Source organism: Nothobranchius furzeri, chromosome 7 (genome assembly GCF_043380555.1).
Source record: "Nothobranchius furzeri strain GRZ-AD chromosome 7, NfurGRZ-RIMD1, whole genome shotgun sequence".
NCBI classification, from domain to species: Eukaryota; Metazoa; Chordata; class Actinopteri; order Cyprinodontiformes; family Nothobranchiidae; genus Nothobranchius; species Nothobranchius furzeri.
The window spans coordinates 18,812,998-18,831,935 of NC_091747.1; the positions used below are offsets into that span (position 1 = coordinate 18,812,998).

The window sequence follows — 18,938 nt, forward strand, 5'->3', positions numbered from 1 at the left end:
TTCAGATCACTTACAACTCAATAGATTCTACCTTCTTGTAACGTTTCAGCCTTAATGGACCTTGTTTTCACACAAATGGACCCAGAATGATGTGAAATTGTGCTTCGTGCAACATAATTCTGGGTGCCATTTACAAACCATAAGTGCTAATGACTCCATTCCTTTTTGTGGTTGTAGGGGCTGTTGATTGGAGTACACCAAAACAAACCTGATCTCTCTAGGACATTCAGAAGCCAAGTTATAAGCCCACAATGGTGTAACTGGACTACTTCTTTAAAGTGACACCAGATCCGGTGACCTTTGGGACATAATTTGACCCCCTTAGGAATGTGCGATCATCATGAAACTTTCAGATCACTTACAACTCAATAGATTCTACCTTCTTGAAACGTTTCAGCCTGATTGGACCTTGTTTTCACACAAATGGAACCAGAATGATGTGAAATTGTGCTTTGTGCAACATAATTCTGGGTGCCATTTAAAAACCGTGAGTGCTAATGACTCCACTTCTTTTTGAGGTAATAGGGGCTGTTAATTGGAGTACTTTAAAACAAACCTGACCTCTCTAGGATATTCAGAAGCCAAGTTATAAGCCCACAAATATGTAACTGGACTACTTCTTTAAAGTGACACCAGATCCGGTGACCTTTAGGACATGGTTTGAACCCCTTAGGAAAGTGCGATCATCATGAAACGTTCAGATCACTTACAACTCAATAGATTCTACCATCCTGTAACGTTTCAGCCTGATTGGACCTTGTTTTCACACAAATGAACCCAGAATGATGTGAAATTGTGCTTTGTGCAACATAATTCTGGGTGCCATTTAACCCTTGTATTATGTTGAAAAAAAATCACATTGGTTATGTTGCGGGTCATTTTGACCCGCCCTGTCTAAATTCACTTAGAACTGTAAAAAAAACTGCAATAAAACAGGAACTTTATTTTCCATTAGAAAAAACATTTAAAACACAGACACACAATAAAGTTTGAATATCCAGAACTATTTGTAAGAACTAGTTAGTAAAAGTTTTCCTTCTTTACAAACACTTTTATTTTTCTCAGATTTTCAATGTTCAACATTTTCAGTGTTGTCCACATGATGGACAGAGTGTAACTGTGTGCTTTCTGCAAATGCACTTCTTGCACTTCTCACAAATGGTGCTTGTTTTAATGTCTTATCGTGAGGGACAGACCTGGCATCTTTTTCGTTTCTTTGCACCTGTATCCACTGGATTCATTGTACATTGGTCAGATGATGCAGACCTGACGTTTTCAATGATAGCTGCTGCTGCTGGGGATCGAGCTGGTCTGGCTCGCCTCTGGATCTCGGGGGTGACAAGACTTTTGCCCAGTTCTTCTAGGAAAAGCCGACGTCGGTACAGTTTGCCGACATTCCGATGTTGGTTGATTTCAGTCCACAGGACAAAGGCACTGTAAGCTGACACATCCACAATGTTGTAGAAAATCACCAAGGGCCAACGAGCTATTTTGCGCTGGCAGCTGTATGTTGCTGTGACTTTGTCAAGATTGTCTACTCCTCCTTTGGTGGAGTTGTAGTCCAGGATCATTTGTGGTTTTTTGTCTTCTCTTGTGCTCAGAGATGCATCTGTGTGCATTGTGCTCATGACAAGAACATTTTTGTTTTTCTTCGGGCAGTATGAAACAACTGTTGCTTTCTCGGTGAAAACAAATTTTGAGGAATGTGGAGGTCTTCCCTGCATCTTCAGAATTTCACTGGGAAGTTCTGGTTTATTTTTCCTGATTGTTCCCAACATAGTGAGCTTTCTTTTCTGAAGTTCATCTCCAAGCCAGTAGGATGTAAAGAAGTTGTCACAGGTGATGTTATGCCCTTGCAGCCCTTCACTCATCTGCAGCACCACACGCATCCCCTGATTCTTCTCAGATGCCTCTCCAGGTAGCTTTCCAGTGTACACCTGCATATTCCATGCATAGCTAGATTTAGCATCACAAGCTGCCCATATTTTGATGCCATACTTGGCCGGCTTGTTGGGCATATACTGTCGGAAAGGACAGCGGCCCCTGAATGGAACAAGGCGCTCATCTACAGTCACATGGGGACCAGGGTTGTACAACAAAGGTAGAATCTCCCCCCATTTATCCCATACATCTCTGATTGCAGGAAGTTTGTCTCTTTCACAGCGACTGGCTCTGGTTTCACGGTTGTCAAATCGGATCACACGAGATATCTTGTGAAATGTCTCAAGAGACATTGTTGCACGAAAGATCGGCCTTCCCTTCTCTTCATTCCATAGACTTGCAGTTGCTTCTCCCTTTGACCTGTATACTCCAGCTAATACCAGGATTCCAATATAAGCATGCAAGTCAGTCAGATCCATGGGCTTCCATTTCTGTTGAAATACACGCCTCCCCTCCAAGTTAGTCATGTCCAGTATAATCTTTTCTATTGGAGAGGGTATGAAGAGATGAAATGCTGAATGGATATCATCAACTCGTGTGACTGCAAATCTTGTAGGACCAGGTGTCATTTTGATGACATTAGCAGATGACAGTCTGCCTCGACTTCGGTGTGGTGATGTTGACCATTTTATTTTACCATCTTTAGATGTCCATGCCCCCTCTGTAGATGATGATTGCTGCATTCCTTGGTTTTCACTTGATGAAGCGATGACAGAAGACTCCTCTTTAGAATCCTCATCAGAAAATTGGTAGTCTGGATCATCAGTAACATTGTCCTCAGCCTCTGAAAAATCCTCTGTCTCTGAAACATCTTCTTCGTCATTGCTATCCCAGTTAAAAAGCTGTGATAAAGCTTCTTCAGCTGTCAACCTTCTAGAGCTCATTTTTGTTGTGTTGAAATCACATGACATCAGTTACAAGAACAGGGCAGAAAAAGTTTCTCGCGCACACACCTGGGCCTCTGGGTGTGAATGTATATTCAGAAGCAATCACAACATAGCACATCAAAGAGTCATGTTTATTTTTGTTCTGAACAGCTTTTTACTCACATTAAAGTGTGTGGGTCAAAATGACCCGCAACATCATTTTTGTATACAAAAACTGCTAAGACTTCCCAGGACACATCAAAGTGTCCATATTTCTCATACCAGTTCATGACTCCAGATAAGAAAAAGTCATAAAGTTTCATTAAGAAAAATAGAAGATGATCAGCGCTATGGTCAACACAAAAACTGGAACGGGTCAAATTGACCCGTAACATAATAAGAAGGTTAAAAACCATAAGTGCTAATGACTCCATTCCTTTTTGGGGTAATGGGGGCTGTTAATTGGAGTACTCTAAATTAAACCTGACCTCTCTAGGATATTCAGAAGCCAAGTTATAAGCCCACAAAGGTGTAACTGGACTACTTCTTTAAAGTGACACCAGGCCCGGTGACCTTTGGGACATGGTTTGACCCCCTTAGGAATGTGCGATCATCATGAAACGTTCAGATCACTTACAACTCAACAGATTCTACCTTCTTGTAACGTTTCAGCCTGACTGGACCTTGTTTTCACACAAATGGACCCAGAATGATGTGAAATTGTGCTTCGTGCAACATAGATCTGGGTGCCATTTAAAAACCATAAGTGCTACTGACTCCATTCCTTTTTGTGGTTGTAGGGGCTGTTGATTGGAGTACACTAAAACAAACCTGATCTCTCTAGGACATTGAGAAGCCAAGTTATAAGCCCACAAATGTGTAACTGGACTACTTCTTTAAATTGACAACAGATCCGGTGACCTCTGGGACATGGTTTGACCCCCTTAGGAAAGTGCTATCATCATGAAACGTTCAGATCACTTACAACTAAATAGATCCTACCTTCCTGTAACGTTTCAGCCCTATTGGACCTTGTTTTCACACAAATGGACCCAGAATGATGTGAAATTGTGCTTCGTGCAACATAATTCTGGGTGCCATTTAAAAACCATAAGTGTTAATGACTAAATTCCTTTTTGGGGTAATGGGGGCTGTTAATTGGAGTACTCTAAATTAAACCTGACCTCTCTAGGATATTCAGAAGCCAAGTTATAAGCCCACAAATGTGTAACTGGACTACTTCTTTAAAGTGACACCAGGCCTGGTGACCTTTGGGACATGGTTTGACCCCCTTAGGAAAGTGCTATCATCATGAAACGTTCAGATCACTTGCAACTCAATAGATTGTACCTTCCTGTAACGTTTCAGCCTGATTGGACCTTGTTTTCACACAAATGGACCCAGAATGATGTGAAATTGTGCTTCGTGCAACATAATTCTGGGTGCCATTTACAAACCATAAGTGCCAATGACTCCATTCCTTTTTGTGGCTGTAGGGGCTGTTGATTGGAGTACACCAAAACAAGCCTGACCTCTCTAGGACATTCAGAAGCCAAGTTATAAGCCCACAAAGGTGTAACTGGACTACTTCTTTAAAGTGACACCAGGCCCGGATACCTTTGGGACATGGTTTGACCCCCTATAGGAATGTGCGATCATCATGAAACGTTCAGATCACTTACAACTCAATAGATTCTACCTTCTTGTAACGTTTCAGCCTTAATGGACCTTGTTTTCACACAAATGGACCCAGAATGATGTGAAATTGTGCTTCGTGCAACATAATTCTGGGTGCCATTTACAAACCATAAGTGCTAATGACTCCATTCCTTTTTGTGGTTGTAGGGGCTGTTGATTGGAGTACACCAAAACAAACCTGATCTCTCTAGGACATTCAGAAGCCAAGTTATAAGCCCACAAAGGTGTAACTGGACTACTTCTTTAAAGTGACACCAGATCCGGTGACCTTTGGGACATAATTTGACCACCTTAGGAATGTGCGATCATCATGAAACTTTCAGATCACTTACAACTCAATAGATTCTACCTTCTTGAAACGTTTCAGCCTGATTGGACCTTGTTTTCACACAAATGGACCCAGAATGATGTGAAATTGTGCTTTGTGCAACATAATTCTGGGTGCCATTTAAAAACCATGAGTGCTAATGACTCCATTTCTTTTTGAGGTAATAGGGGCTGTTAATTGGAGTACTCTAAAACAAACCTGACCTCTCTAGGATATTCAGAAGCCAAGTTATAAGCCCACAAATATGTAACTGGACTACTTCTTTAAAGTGACACCAGATCCGGTGACCTTTAGGACATGGTTTGAACCCCTTAGGAAAGTGCGATCATCATGAAACGTTCAGATCACTTACAACTCAATAGATTCTACCATCCTGTAACGTTTCAGCCTGATTGGACCTTGTTTTCACACAAATGAACCCAGAATGATGTGAAATTGTGCTTTGTGCAACATAATTCTGGGTGCCATTTAAAAACCATAAGTGCTAATGACTCCATTCCTTTTTGGGGTGATGGGGGCTGTTGATTGGAGTACTCTAAAACAAACCTGACCTCTTTAGGATATTCAGAAGCCAAGTTATAAGCCCACAAAGGTTTAACTGGACTACTTCTTTAAAGTGACACCAGGCCCGGTGACCTTTGGGACATGGTTTGACCCCCTATAGGAATGTGCGATCATCATGAAACGTTCAGATCACTTACAACTCAATAGATTCTACCTTCTTGTAACGTTTCAGCCTTAATGGACCTTGTTTTCACACAAATGGACCCAGAATGATGTGAAATTGTGCTTCGTGCAACATAATTCTGGGTGCCATTTACAAACCATAAGTGCTAATGACTCCATTCCTTTTTGTGGTTGTAGGGGCTGTTGATTGGAGTACACCAAAACAAACCTGATCTCTCTAGGACATTCAGAAGCCAAGTTATAAGCCCACAAAGGTGTAACTGGACTACTTCTTTAAAGTGACACCAGATCCGGTGACCTTTGGGACATAATTTGACCCCCTTAGGAATGTGCGATCATCATGAAACTTTCAGATCACTTACAACTCAGTAGATTCTACCTTCTTGAAACGTTTCAGCCTGATTGGACGTTGTTTTCACACAAATGGACCCAGAATGATGTGAAATTGTGCTTTGTGCAACATAATTCTGGGTGCCATTTAAAAACCATGAGTGCTAATGGCTCCATTTCTTTTTGAGGTAATAGGGGCTGTTAATTGGAGTACTCTAAAACAAACCTGACCTCTCTAGGATATTCAGAAGCCAAGTTATAAGCCCACAAATATGTAACTGGACTACTTCTTTAAAGTGACACCAGATCCGGTGACCTTTAGGACATGGTTTGAACCCCTTAGGAAAGTGCGATCATCATGAAACGTTCAGATCACTTACAACTCAATAGATTCTACCATCCTGTAACGTTTCAGCCTGATTGGACCTTGTTTTCACACAAATGAACCCATAATGATGTGAAATTGTGCTTTGTGCAACATAATTCTGGGTGCATTTAAAAACCATAAGTGCTAATGACTCCATTCCTTTTTGGGGTGATGGGGGCTGTTGATTGGAGTACTCTAAAACAAACCTGACCTCTTTAGGATATTCAGAAGCCAAGTTATAAGCCCACAAAGGTTTAACTGGACTACTTCTTTAAAGTGACACCAGGCCCGGTGACCTTTGGGACATGGTTTGACCCCCTATAGGAATGTGCGATCATCATGAAACGTTCAGATCACTTACAACTCAACAGATTCTACCTTCTTGTAACGTTTCAGCCTGACTGGACCTTGTTTTCACACAAATGGACCCAGAATGATGTGAAATTGTGCTTCGTGCAACATAGATCTGGGTGCCATTTAAAAACCATAAGTGCTACTGACTCCATTCCTTTTTGTGGTTGTAGGGGCTGTTGATTGGAGTACACTAAAACAAACCTGATCTCTCTAGGACATTGAGAAGCCAAGTTATAAGCCCACAAATGTGTAACTGGACTACTTCTTTAAATTGACAACAGATCCGGTGACCTCTGGGACATGGTTTGACCCCCTTAGGAAAGTGCTATCATCATGAAACGTTCAGATCACTTACAACTAAATAGATCCTACCTTCCTGTAACGTTTCAGCCTGATTGGACCTTGTTTTCACACAAATAGACCCAGAATGATGTGAAATTGTGCTTCGTGCAACATAATTCTGGGTGCCATTAAAAAACGATAAGTGCTAATGACTCCATTCCTTTTTGTGGCTGTAGGGGCTGTTGATTGGAGTACACTAAAACGAACCTGATCTCTCTAGGACATTCAGAAGCCAAGTTATAAGCCCACAAATGTGTAACTGGACTACTTTTTTAAATTGACACCGATCCGGTGACCTTTGGGACATGGTTTTACCTCCTTAGGAAAGTGCTATCATCATGAAACGTTCAGATCACTTACAACTCAATAGATTCTACCTTCCTGTAACGTTTCAGCCTGATTGGACCTTGTTTTCACACAAATGAACCCAGAATGATGTGAAATTGTGCTTCGTGCCACATAATTCTGGGTGCCATTTACAAACCATGAGTGCTAATGACTCCATTCCTTTTTGTGGTTGTAGGGGCTGTTGATTGGAGTACACTAAAACAAACCTGATCTCTCTAGGACATTCAGAAGCCAAGTTATAAGCCCACGAATGTGTAACTGGACTACTTCTTTAAATTGACACCGATCCGGTGATCTTTGGGACATGGTTTGACCCCCTTAGGAAAGGGCTATCATCATGAAACGTTCAGATCACTTACAACTCAATAGATTCTACCTTCCTGTAACGTTTCAGCCTGATTGGACCTTGTTTTCACACAAATGAACCCAGAATGATGTGAAATTGTGCTTCGTGCAACATAATTCTGGGTGCCATTTAAAAACCATAAGTGCTAATGACTCCATTCTTTTTTGTGGTTGTAGGGGCTGTTGATTGGAGTACACTAAAACAAACCTGACCTCTTTAGGATATTCAGAAGCCAAGTTATAAGCCCACAAAGGTGTAACTGGACTACTTCTTTAAAGTGACACCAGGCCCGGTGACCTTTGGGACATGGTTTGACCCCCTTCGGAATGTGCGATCATCATGAAACGTTCAGATCACTTACAACTCAATAGATTCTACCTTCTTGTAACGTTTCAACCTGATTGGACCTTGTTTTCACACAAATGGACCCAGAATGATGTGAAATTGTGCTTCGTGCAACATAATTCTGGGTGCCATTTACAAACCATAAGTGCTTTTGACTCCATTCCTTTTTGTGGCTGTAGGGGCTGTTGATTGGAGTACACTAAAACAAGCCTGACCTCTCTAGGACATTCAGAAGCCAAGTTATAAGCCCACAAAGGTGTAACTGGACTACTTCTTCAAAGTGACACCAGGCCCGGTGACCTTTGGGACATGGTTTGACCCCCTATAGGAATGTGCGATCATCATGAAACGTTCAGATCACTTACAACTCAATAGATTCTACCTTCTTGTAACGTTTCAGCCTGAATGGACCTTGTTTTCACACAAATGGACCCAGAATGATGTGAAATTGTGCTTCGTGCAACATAATTCTGGGTGCCATTTAAAAACCATAAGTGTTAATGACTAAATTCCTTTTTGGGGTAATGGGGGCTGTTAATTGGAGTACTCTAAATTAAACCTGACCTCTCTAGGATATTCAGAAGCCAAGTTATAAGCCCACAAATGTGTAACTGGACTACTTCTTTAAAGTGACACCAGGCCCGGTGACCTTTGGGACATGGTTTGACCCCCTTAGGAAAGTGCTATCATCATGAAACGTTCAGATCACTTGCAACTCAATAGATTGTACCTTCCTGTAACGTTTCAGCCCGATTGGACCTTGTTTTCACACAAATGGACCCAGAATGATGTGAAATTGTGCTTCGTGCAACATAATTCTGGGTGCCATTTACAAACCATAAGTGCCAATGACTCCATTCCTTTTTGTGGCTGTAGGGGCTGTTGATTGGAGTACACCAAAAAAAGCCTGACCTCTCTAGGACATTCAGAAGCCAAGTTATAAGCCCACAAAGGTGTAACTGGACTACTTCTTTAAAGTGACACCAGGCCCGGATACCTTTGGGACATGGTTTGACCCCCTATAGGAATGTGCGATCATCATGAAACGTTCAGATCACTTACAACTCAATAGATTCTACCTTCTTGTAACGTTTCAGCCTTAATGGACCTTGTTTTCACACAAATGGACCCAGAATGATGTGAAATTGTGCTTCGTGCAACATAATTCTGGGTGCCATTTACAAACCATAAGTGCTAATGACTCCATTCCTTTTTGTGGTTGTAGGGGCTGTTGATTGGAGTACACCAAAACAAACCTGATCTCTCTAGGACATTCAGAAGCCAAGTTATAAGCCCACAATGGTGTAACTGGACTACTTCTTTAAAGTGACACCAGATCCGGTGACCTTTGGGACATAATTTGACCCCCTTAGGAATGTGCGATCATCATGAAACTTTCAGATCACTTACAACTCAATAGATTCTACCTTCTTGAAACGTTTCAGCCTGATTGGACCTTGTTTTCACACAAATGGAACCAGAATGATGTGAAATTGTGCTTTGTGCAACATAATTCTGGGTGCCATTTAAAAACCGTGAGTGCTAATGACTCCACTTCTTTTTGAGGTAATAGGGGCTGTTAATTGGAGTACTTTAAAACAAACCTGACCTCTCTAGGATATTCAGAAGCCAAGTTATAAGCCCACAAATATGTAACTGGACTACTTCTTTAAAGTGACACCAGATCCGGTGACCTTTAGGACATGGTTTGAACCCCTTAGGAAAGTGCGATCATCATGAAACGTTCAGATCACTTACAACTCAATAGATTCTACCATCCTGTAACGTTTCAGCCTGATTGGACCTTGTTTTCACACAAATGAACCCAGAATGATGTGAAATTGTGCTTTGTGCAACATAATTCTGGGTGCCATTTAACCCTTGTATTATGTTGAAAAAAAATCACATTGGTTATGTTGCGGGTCATTTTGACCCGCCCTGTCTAAATTCACTTAGAACTGTAAAAAAAACTGCAATAAAACAGGAACTTTATTTTCCATTAGAAAAAACATTTAAAACACAGACACACAATAAAGTTTGAATATCCAGAACTATTTGTAAGAACTAGTTAGTAAAAGTTTTCCTTCTTTACAAACACTTTTATTTTTCTCAGATTTTCAATGTTCAACATTTTCAGTGTTGTCCACATGATGGACAGAGTGTAACTGTGTGCTTTCTGCAAATGCACTTCTTGCACTTCTCACAAATGGTGCTTGTTTTAATGTCTTATCGTGAGGGACAGACCTGGCATCTTTTTCGTTTCTTTGCACCTGTATCCACTGGATTCATTGTACATTGGTCAGATGATGCAGACCTGACGTTTTCAATGATAGCTGCTGCTGCTGGGGATCGAGCTGGTCTGGCTCGCCTCTGGATCTCGGGGGTGACAAGACTTTTGCCCAGTTCTTCTAGGAAAAGCCGACGTCGGTACAGTTTGCCGACATTCCGATGTTGGTTGATTTCAGTCCACAGGACAAAGGCACTGTAAGCTGACACATCCACAATGTTGTAGAAAATCACCAAGGGCCAACGAGCTATTTTGCGCTGGCAGCTGTATGTTGCTGTGACTTTGTCAAGATTGTCTACTCCTCCTTTGGTGGAGTTGTAGTCCAGGATCATTTGTGGTTTTTTGTCTTCTCTTGTGCTCAGAGATGCATCTGTGTGCATTGTGCTCATGACAAGAACATTTTTGTTTTTCTTCGGGCAGTATGAAACAACTGTTGCTTTCTCGGTGAAAACAAATTTTGAGGAATGTGGAGGTCTTCCCTGCATCTTCAGAATTTCACTGGGAAGTTCTGGTTTATTTTTCCTGATTGTTCCCAACATAGTGAGCTTTCTTTTCTGAAGTTCATCTCCAAGCCAGTAGGATGTAAAGAAGTTGTCACAGGTGATGTTATGCCCTTGCAGCCCTTCACTCATCTGCAGCACCACACGCATCCCCTGATTCTTCTCAGATGCCTCTCCAGGTAGCTTTCCAGTGTACACCTGCATATTCCATGCATAGCTAGATTTAGCATCACAAGCTGCCCATATTTTGATGCCATACTTGGCCGGCTTGTTGGGCATATACTGTCGGAAAGGACAGCGGCCCCTGAATGGAACAAGGCGCTCATCTACAGTCACATGGGGACCAGGGTTGTACAACAAAGGTAGAATCTCCCCCCATTTATCCCATACATCTCTGATTGCAGGAAGTTTGTCTCTTTCACAGCGACTGGCTCTGGTTTCACGGTTGTCAAATCGGATCACACGAGATATCTTGTGAAATGTCTCAAGAGACATTGTTGCACGAAAGATCGGCCTTCCCTTCTCTTCATTCCATAGACTTGCAGTTGCTTCTCCCTTTGACCTGTATACTCCAGCTAATACCAGGATTCCAATATAAGCATGCAAGTCAGTCAGATCCATGGGCTTCCATTTCTGTTGAAATACACGCCTCCCCTCCAAGTTAGTCATGTCCAGTATAATCTTTTCTATTGGAGAGGGTATGAAGAGATGAAATGCTGAATGGATATCATCAACTCGTGTGACTGCAAATCTTGTAGGACCAGGTGTCATTTTGATGACATTAGCAGATGACAGTCTGCCTCGACTTCGGTGTGGTGATGTTGACCATTTTATTTTACCATCTTTAGATGTCCATGCCCCCTCTGTAGATGATGATTGCTGCATTCCTTGGTTTTCACTTGATGAAGCGATGACAGAAGACTCCTCTTTAGAATCCTCATCAGAAAATTGGTAGTCTGGATCATCAGTAACATTGTCCTCAGCCTCTGAAAAATCCTCTGTCTCTGAAACATCTTCTTCGTCATTGCTATCCCAGTTAAAAAGCTGTGATAAAGCTTCTTCAGCTGTCAACCTTCTAGAGCTCATTTTTGTTGTGTTGAAATCACATGACATCAGTTACAAGAACAGGGCAGAAAAAGTTTCTCGCGCACACACCTGGGCCTCTGGGTGTGAATGTATATTCAGAAGCAATCACAACATAGCACATCAAAGAGTCATGTTTATTTTTGTTCTGAACAGCTTTTTACTCACATTAAAGTGTGTGGGTCAAAATGACCCGCAACATCATTTTTGTATACAAAAACTGCTAAGACTTCCCAGGACACATCAAAGTGTCCATATTTCTCATACCAGTTCATGACTCCAGATAAGAAAAAGTCATAAAGTTTCATTAAGAAAAATAGAAGATGATCAGCGCTATGGTCAACACAAAAACTGGAACGGGTCAAATTGACCCGTAACATAATAAGAAGGTTAAAAACCATAAGTGCTAATGACTCCATTCCTTTTTGGGGTAATGGGGGCTGTTAATTGGAGTACTCTAAATTAAACCTGACCTCTCTAGGATATTCAGAAGCCAAGTTATAAGCCCACAAAGGTGTAACTGGACTACTTCTTTAAAGTGACACCAGGCCCGGTGACCTTTGGGACATGGTTTGACCCCCTTAGGAATGTGCGATCATCATGAAACGTTCAGATCACTTACAACTCAACAGATTCTACCTTCTTGTAACGTTTCAGCCTGACTGGACCTTGTTTTCACACAAATGGACCCAGAATGATGTGAAATTGTGCTTCGTGCAACATAGATCTGGGTGCCATTTAAAAACCATAAGTGCTACTGACTCCATTCCTTTTTGTGGTTGTAGGGGCTGTTGATTGGAGTACACTAAAACAAACCTGATCTCTCTAGGACATTGAGAAGCCAAGTTATAAGCCCACAAATGTGTAACTGGACTACTTCTTTAAATTGACAACAGATCCGGTGACCTCTGGGACATGGTTTGACCCCCTTAGGAAAGTGCTATCATCATGAAACGTTCAGATCACTTACAACTAAATAGATCCTACCTTCCTGTAACGTTTCAGCCCTATTGGACCTTGTTTTCACACAAATGGACCCAGAATGATGTGAAATTGTGCTTCGTGCAACATAATTCTGGGTGCCATTTAAAAACCATAAGTGTTAATGACTAAATTCCTTTTTGGGGTAATGGGGGCTGTTAATTGGAGTACTCTAAATTAAACCTGACCTCTCTAGGATATTCAGAAGCCAAGTTATAAGCCCACAAATGTGTAACTGGACTACTTCTTTAAAGTGACACCAGGCCTGGTGACCTTTGGGACATGGTTTGACCCCCTTAGGAAAGTGCTATCATCATGAAACGTTCAGATCACTTGCAACTCAATAGATTGTACCTTCCTGTAACGTTTCAGCCTGATTGGACCTTGTTTTCACACAAATGGACCCAGAATGATGTGAAATTGTGCTTCGTGCAACATAATTCTGGGTGCCATTTACAAACCATAAGTGCCAATGACTCCATTCCTTTTTGTGGCTGTAGGGGCTGTTGATTGGAGTACACCAAAACAAGCCTGACCTCTCTAGGACATTCAGAAGCCAAGTTATAAGCCCACAAAGGTGTAACTGGACTACTTCTTTAAAGTGACACCAGGCCCGGATACCTTTGGGACATGGTTTGACCCCCTATAGGAATGTGCGATCATCATGAAACGTTCAGATCACTTACAACTCAATAGATTCTACCTTCTTGTAACGTTTCAGCCTTAATGGACCTTGTTTTCACACAAATGGACCCAGAATGATGTGAAATTGTGCTTCGTGCAACATAATTCTGGGTGCCATTTACAAACCATAAGTGCTAATGACTCCTTTCCTTTTTGTGGTTGTAGGGGCTGTTGATTGGAGTACACCAAAACAAACCTGATCTCTCTAGGACATTCAGAAGCCAAGTTATAAGCCCACAAAGGTGTAACTGGACTACTTCTTTAAAGTGACACCAGATCCGGTGACCTTTGGGACATAATTTGACCACCTTAGGAATGTGCGATCATCATGAAACTTTCAGATCACTTACAACTCAATAGATTCTACCTTCTTGAAACGTTTCAGCCTGATTGGACCTTGTTTTCACACAAATGGACCCAGAATGATGTGAAATTGTGCTTTGTGCAACATAATTCTGGGTGCCATTTAAAAACCATGAGTGCTAATGACTCCATTTCTTTTTGAGGTAATAGGGGCTGTTAATTGGAGTACTCTAAAACAAACCTGACCTCTCTAGGATATTCAGAAGCCAAGTTATAAGCCCACAAATATGTAACTGGACTACTTCTTTAAAGTGACACCAGATCCGGTGACCTTTAGGACATGGTTTGAACCCCTTAGGAAAGTGCGATCATCATGAAACGTTCAGATCACTTACAACTCAATAGATTCTACCATCCTGTAACGTTTCAGCCTGATTGGACCTTGTTTTCACACAAATGAACCCAGAATGATGTGAAATTGTGCTTTGTGCAACATAATTCTGGGTGCCATTTAAAAACCATAAGTGCTAATGACTCCATTCCTTTTTGGGGTGATGGGGGCTGTTGATTGGAGTACTCTAAAACAAACCTGACCTCTTTAGGATATTCAGAAGCCAAGTTATAAGCCCACAAAGGTTTAACTGGACTACTTCTTTAAAGTGACACCAGGCCCGGTGACCTTTGGGACATGGTTTGACCCCCTATAGGAATGTGCGATCATCATGAAACGTTCAGATCACTTACAACTCAATAGATTCTACCTTCTTGTAACGTTTCAGCCTTAATGGACCTTGTTTTCACACAAATGGACCCAGAATGATGTGAAATTGTGCTTCGTGCAACATAATTCTGGGTGCCATTTACAAACCATAAGTGCTAATGACTCCATTCCTTTTTGTGGTTGTAGGGGCTGTTGATTGGAGTACACCAAAACAAACCTGATCTCTCTAGGACATTCAGAAGCCAAGTTATAAGCCCACAAAGGTGTAACTGGACTACTTCTTTAAAGTGACACCAGATCCGGTGACCTTTGGGACATAATTTGACCCCCTTAGGAATGTGCGATCATCATGAAACTTTCAGATCACTTACAACTCAGTAGATTCTACCTTCTTGAAACGTTTCAGCCTGATTGGACGTTGTTTTCACACAAATGGACCCAGAATGATGTGAAATTGTGCTTTGTGCAACATAATTCTGGGTGCCATTTAAAAACCATGAGTGCTAATGGCTCCATTTCTTTTTGAGGTAATAGGGGCTGTTAATTGGAGTACTCTAAAACAAACCTGACCTCTCTAGGATATTCAGAAGCCAAGTTATAAGCCCACAAATATGTAACTGGACTACTTCTTTAAAGTGACACCAGATCCGGTGACCTTTAGGACATGGTTTGAACCCCTTAGGAAAGTGCGATCATCATGAAACGTTCAGATCACTTACAACTCAATAGATTCTACCATCCTGTAACGTTTCAGCCTGATTGGACCTTGTTTTCACACAAATGAACCCATAATGATGTGAAATTGTGCTTTGTGCAACATAATTCTGGGTGCATTTAAAAACCATAAGTGCTAATGACTCCATTCCTTTTTGGGGTGATGGGGGCTGTTGATTGGAGTACTCTAAAACAAACCTGACCTCTTTAGGATATTCAGAAGCCAAGTTATAAGCCCACAAAGGTTTAACTGGACTACTTCTTTAAAGTGACACCAGGCCCGGTGACCTTTGGGACATGGTTTGACCCCCTATAGGAATGTGCGATCATCATGAAACGTTCAGATCACTTACAACTCAACAGATTCTACCTTCTTGTAACGTTTCAGCCTGACTGGACCTTGTTTTCACACAAATGGACCCAGAATGATGTGAAATTGTGCTTCGTGCAACATAGATCTGGGTGCCATTTAAAAACCATAAGTGCTACTGACTCCATTCCTTTTTGTGGTTGTAGGGGCTGTTGATTGGAGTACACTAAAACAAACCTGATCTCTCTAGGACATTGAGAAGCCAAGTTATAAGCCCACAAATGTGTAACTGGACTACTTCTTTAAATTGACAACAGATCCGGTGACCTCTGGGACATGGTTTGACCCCCTTAGGAAAGTGCTATCATCATGAAACGTTCAGATCACTTACAACTAAATAGATCCTACCTTCCTGTAACGTTTCAGCCCTATTGGACCTTGTTTTCACACAAATGGACCCAGAATGATGTGAAATTGTGCTTCGTGCAACATAATTCTGGGTGCCATTTAAAAACCATAAGTGCTAATGACTCCATTCCTTTTTGGGGTAATGGGGGCTGTTAATTGGAGTACTCTAAATTAAAACTGACCTCTCTAGGATATTCAGAAGCCAAGTTATAAGCCCACAAAGGTGTAACTGGACTACTTCTTTAAAGTGACACCAGGCCCGGTGACCTTTGGGACATGGTTTGACCCCCTTAGGAATGTGCGATCATCATGAAACGTTCAGATCACTTACAACTCAATAGATTCTACCTTCTTCTAACGTTTCAGCCTGATTGGACCTTGTTTTCACACAAATGGACCCAGAATGATGTGAAATTGTTCTTCGTGCAACATAATTCTGGGTGCCATTTACAAACCATAAGTGCTTTTGACTCCATTCCTTTTTGTGGTTGTAGGGGCTGTTGATTGGAGTACACTAAAACAAACCTGATCTCTCTAGGACATTCAGAAGCCAAGTTATAAGCCCACAAATGTGTAACTGGACTACTTTTTTAAATTGACACCGATCCGGTGACCTTTGGGACATGGTTTTACCTCCTTAGGAAAGTGCTATCATCATGAAACGTTCAGATCACTTACAACTCAATAGATTCTACCTTCCTGTAACGTTTCAGCCTGATTGGACCTTGTTTTCACACAAATGAACCCAGAATGATGTGAAATTGTGCTTCGTGCCACATAATTCTGGGTGCCATTTAAAAACCATAAGTGCTAATGACTCCATTCCTTTTTGGGGTAATGGGGGCTGTTGATTGGAGTACTCTAAAACAAACCTGACCTCTTTAGGATATTCAGAAGCCAAGTTATAAGCCCACAAAGGTTTAACTGGACTACTTCTTTAAAGTGACACCAGGCCCGGTGACCTTTGGGACATGGTTTGACCCCCTATAGGAATGTGCGATCATCATGAAACGTTCAGATCACTTACAACTCAACAGATTCTACCTTCTTGTAACGTTTCAGCCTGACTGGACCTTTTTTTCACACAAATGGACCCAGAATGATGTGAAATTGTGCTTCGTGCAACATAGATCTGGGTGCCATTTAAAAACCATAAGTGCTAATGACTCCATTCCTTTTTGTGGTTGTAGGGGCTGTTGATTGGAGTACACTAAAACAAACCTGATCTCTCTAGGACATTGAGAAGCCACGTTATAAGCCCACAAATGTGTAACTGGACTACTTCTTTAAATTGACAACAGATCCGGTGACCTCTGGGACATGGTTTGACCCCCTTAGGAAAGTGCTATCATCATGAAACGTTCAGATCACTTACAACTAAATAGATCCTACCTTCCTGTAACGTTTCAGCCCTATTGGACCTTGTTTTCACACAAATGGACCCAGAATGATGTGAAATTGTGCTTCGTGCAACATAATTCTGGGTGCCATTTAAAAACCATAAGTGCTAATGACTCCATTCCTTTTTGTGGTTGTAGGGGCTGTTGATTGGAGTACACTTAAACAAACCTGATCTCTCTAGGACATTCAGAAGCCAAGTTATAAGCCCACAAATGTGTAACTGGACTACTTTTTTAAATTGACACCGATCCGGTGACCTTTGGGACATGGTTTTACCTCCTTAGGAAAGTGCTATCATCATGAAACGTTCAGATCAATTACAACTCAATAGATTCTACCTTCCTGTAACGTTTCAGCCTGATTGGACCTTGTTTTCACACAAATGAACCCAGAATGATGTGAAATTGTGCTTCGTGCCACATAATTCTGGGTGCCATTTACAAACCATGAGTGCTAATGACTCCATTCCTTTTTGTGGTTGTAGGGGCTGTTGATTGGAGTACACTAAAACAAACCTGATCTCTCTAGGACATTCAGAAGCCAAGTTATAAGCCCACGAATGTGTAACTGGACTACTTCTTTAAATTGACACCGATCCGGTGACCTTTGTGACATGGTTTTACCCCCTTAGGAAAGTGCTATCATCATGAAACGTTCAGATCACTTACAACTCAATAGATTCTACCTTCCTGTAACGTTTCAGCCTGATTGGACCTTGTTTTCACACAAATGAACCCAGAATGATGTGAAATTGTGCTTCGTGCAACATAATTCTGGGTGCCATTTAAAAACCATAAGTGCTAATGACTCCATTCCTTTTTGGGGTAATGGGGGCTGTTATTTGGAGTACTCTAAATTAAAACTGACCTCTCTAGGATATTCAGAAGCCAAGTTATAAGCCCACAAAGGTGTAACTGGACTACTTCTTTAAAGTGACACCAGGCCCGGTGACCTTTGGGACATGGTTTGACCCCCTATAGGAATGTGCGATCATCATGAAACGTTCAGATCACTTACAACTCAATAGATTCTACCTTCCTGTAACGTTTCAGCCTGATTGGACCTTGTTTTCACACAAATGAACCCAGAATGATGTGAAATTGTGCTTCGTGCAACATAATTCTGGGTGCCATTTACAAACCATAAGTGCTTTTGACTCCATTCCTTTTTGTGGCTGTAGGGGCTTTTGATTGGAGTACACTAAAACAAGCCTGACCTCTCTAGGACATTCAGAAGCCAAGTTATAAGCCCACAAAGGTGTAACTGGACTACTTCTTTAAAGTGACACCAGGCCCGGTGACCTTTGGGACATGGTTTGACCCCCTATAGGAATGTGCGATCATCATGAAACGTTCAGATCACTTACAACTCAATAGATTCTACCTTCTTGTAACGTTTCAGCCTGAATGGACCTTGTTTTCACACAAATGGACCCAGAATGATGTGAAATTGTGCTTCGTGCAACATAATTCTGGGTGCCATTTACAAACCATAAGTGCTAATGACTCCATTCCTTTTTGTGGTTGTAGGGGCTGTTGATTGGAGTACTCTGAAACAAACCTGATCACTCTAGGACATTCAGAAGCCAAGTTAT

At 41.5% G+C, this 18,938-nt stretch overlaps 2 pseudogenes; both read right to left on the minus strand.

Annotated features, from left to right (window-relative positions):
- Positions 1-841: 841 nt before the first annotated feature.
- On the minus strand, positions 842-3,110 carry LOC129161155 (piggyBac transposable element-derived protein 4-like; annotated as a pseudogene).
- Positions 3,111-9,863: 6,753 nt separating this feature from the next.
- On the minus strand, positions 9,864-12,110 carry LOC139070647 (piggyBac transposable element-derived protein 4-like; annotated as a pseudogene).
- Between the last annotated feature and the right edge of the window lie 6,828 nt (positions 12,111-18,938).